Below are 3,297 nucleotides of genomic sequence, written 5' to 3'. Positions count from 1 at the left end.
TATAATGAAATTTGTCTCTAAAGTAACAAAGAATATTTAAAAAGGATTGCACTAACCTTTTCTATAGAAAGAATGTTAAAAAAGCCTTCAAATAGTGTATCCAATGATTGAATTTGGTGTTTTCTAACTTCCAATAGCATGAAAGAATGTTCAAAAAATATTCAAATAGTGTATCCAATGATTGAATTTGGTGTTTGCTAGCTTCTAATAGAGTGAAATAATGCTCAAAAAACCTTTAAATAGTGTATCCAATGATTGAATTTGGTGTTTGCTAACTTCTAATAGCACGGAACCCTTGTTTTCTATCAGAACAACAGAACATACAACAAACAAAAAATAGAATAAGGGTCAGTAGGGATCCAAAATTTTGTTATAACTATTTTTTGGTCTTTTCATATAGTGCATACACACTATGTGAAAAATATATCTCTCCCTATCCCAGCCTCTCTCTCTCTCTCTCTCTCTCTCTCTCTCTCTCTCTCTCTCTACCCTATCCTGTTAGGATTAACCCCAGATAGAAATAAAAGTTACATGCAAATATAACCAATATCAAAAAATAATAGATTGCACATAAGAGAACACAAGACATCAAGATTTAACATGGTTCACCCAATCCCTGGGCTATGTCCACCAACAACAAGTCCAATATTATTATTATCCAGTGATTACAATTTGCAATCCCTTACAATTCAATACCGCTGCAAGAAGCTACAATATCAACATTACATTATGAAATACCTAATCCTAAGCCTTTTTATACAAGCTTTTGCTGCATACAAAATTAGGGCTAGAATAACAGGAAAATAGTAGCCAATGCCTTTTATAATATAAGGTCATTTTTGGCTTCAGGGGTGCTGCCCTAGGACCCCACAGGAGTGCTACACCTTGACTCCATCTTGGGGCATTGCCCCCAAACCCTTGCAGAAATAATCTAGAGGTAAATCGTGCCGAATAAACTGTCGAGTCTGATTAGGCTCCACATCACAACATATCCTACTCTCTCCCATCCCCTACTCTCTCTCTCTCCCTCCCTCTCTCCCACTCTCCCACCCCTACTCTCTCTCTCTCTCTCTCTCTCTCTCTCTCCTATCCCACCCTCTCCCATCCCCTAGTCTCTCTCTCTCTCTCTCTCTCTCTCTCTCTCTCTCTCTCCCCCATCCCCCCTTCTCTCTCTCTCCATCCCCCACTCTCTGTCTCTCCCCTATTATGTGAAAAATCTATCTCTTGCTATCCAACCCTCTCCCATCCCCTACTCTCTCTCTCTCCCCTATTCTACCCTCTCCCATCCCCTAGTCTCTCTCTCCCATCTCCTATACTCTCTCTCATCCCCTACTCTCTCTCTTTGTCTCTCTCTCTCTCTCTCTCTCTCTCTCTCTCTCTCTCTCTCTCTCTCTCTCCCCTACTATGTAAAAAATCTCTCTCCCTATCCCACCCTTCCCATCCCCTACTCTCTCTCTATAACCCCTATCCTACCCTCTCCCATCCCCTACTCTATCTCTTTCTCTCTCACACACCCTCTCCCATGCCCTTCTCTCCCTCTCTCTCTCTCTCTCTGTGTATCTCTCTCTCTCCCCCCCCATACCCTACTCTCTCTCCCCCTCTCTCCCACCCCCTACTCTCTCTCTCTCTCCCCTATCCCCACCCTCTCTCATCCCCTACTCCATCTCTGTCTCTCCTTCCCTCTCTCCCATCCCCTACTATGTGAAAAATCTATCTCTCCCTATCCCACCCTCTCCCATCTTGTACTCTCCCTCTCTCTCTCGCAATCCCTCCCTCTATCTCTTCCCTATCTCCTACTCTCTCATCCCCTACTATGTGAAAAATCTATGTATCTCACCCTCTCTCTTCCTCTCCCATCCCCTACTCTCCCTCTCTCTCACTCTCTCCCTCTCCCATCCCCCAGTCTCTCTCTCTCTCTCTCTCACACACACACACACACACACACACACACACACACACACTCTCTCTCTCTCTCTCTCTCTCTCTCTCTCTCTCTCCCCCTCCCATACCCTACTCTTTCTCTCTCCCAACCTCTATTATCTCTCTCTCCCCTATCCCCACTGTCTCCCATCCCCTACTCTCTCTGTCTCTCCCCCCCTCTCCCATCCCCTACTATGTGAAAAATCTCTCTCCCTATCCCACCCTCTCCCATCCCGTACTCTCTCTCTCATTCATCCCCTAATATGTGAAAAATCTATCTCTCCCTCTACCAACCCCTACTCTCTCACTCTCTCCCTCTCCCATCCCCTTCCTTCTCTCTCTCTCTCTCTCTCTCTCTCTCTCTCTCTCTCTCTCTCTCTCTATCCCACCCTCTCCCATCTCCCAGTCTCTCCCCATCCTCTACTCTCTCTCATTCTCTACTCTCTCTCCTTCAATTTCTATTGAAATTCAGGCTTACAGAGTGCACGCGCACTATAGCACGTACTCGCTATGTAAGCCTAAATTTAAAAATTCTTTTAATAATGTGTGCATGCTATGGCACACATGTGCTATTTAAAGATCTGGATTCTACCAAACCTAAGGCTTGGTTTTGCCTTGGAGATCCAACCCAAAGGTTTGGAGTCTCTAAACTGGTCTGAGACGTGTTTTGCATCAAACATACACAAAATGATTAGCTTTTCTTGTTTGCTCTCCTTCAAGTTTCTCCATAGTTGAGCATCGATAAAATTAGGTTACATGACATTGTAGATCTCTGTGTTAGCTATATAACCATATAATTTCTTTCAAATTTGAACTATTTCAAGCCTTTCAACTATACTTTCTTTTGAATGTATCTCCATTTTGTGTCAATAACCAACATGTACTAATTGGGGTGTAGATTTTAGCTCATTCATCGAATTTCGCAACAACTTAGTTTTTTAGAAACTAGATTCCATTCTACACACTTTGAAAAAAAAGAAGTTTTGATTTTAGATTAGTTTTTAGTCATTTATAGGGGGAACACATAGATATTTCACGTTTTTGGGATGTATTCAATTAAAAAAATTGTAAAAAAATAAATACACATTTACCCAAAAAAATGGGATAAAATACATGGTGTTAGGTAACTTTTGACTAGAGTGATTAAAGAATTATTTTAAAAATAAAAATAATTTTTTTAGAGGGGCCACACTTTGCACTATGTTATGATTTTTTTGAAAAAAAGTAGCACTTTCTGTGGCCCCCTTTTTTGACAACCTATAACTAAACCATTTTGAAAAAAAATTAGTAGTTTAGACACTAGATTCAAATGACTACTACTTTTATTTTTGTCATATCTTAAAACTTTGAGCATCACTATCTTCAAATTCTTGTCGA

This window comes from Cupressus sempervirens, chromosome 5 (genome assembly GCF_028749045.1).
Source record: "Cupressus sempervirens isolate cs-2001-9-10 chromosome 5, ASM2874904v1, whole genome shotgun sequence".
Lineage (NCBI taxonomy): Eukaryota > Viridiplantae > Streptophyta > Pinopsida > Cupressales > Cupressaceae > Cupressus > Cupressus sempervirens.
Note: the sequence above shows the minus strand (reverse complement) of the source record.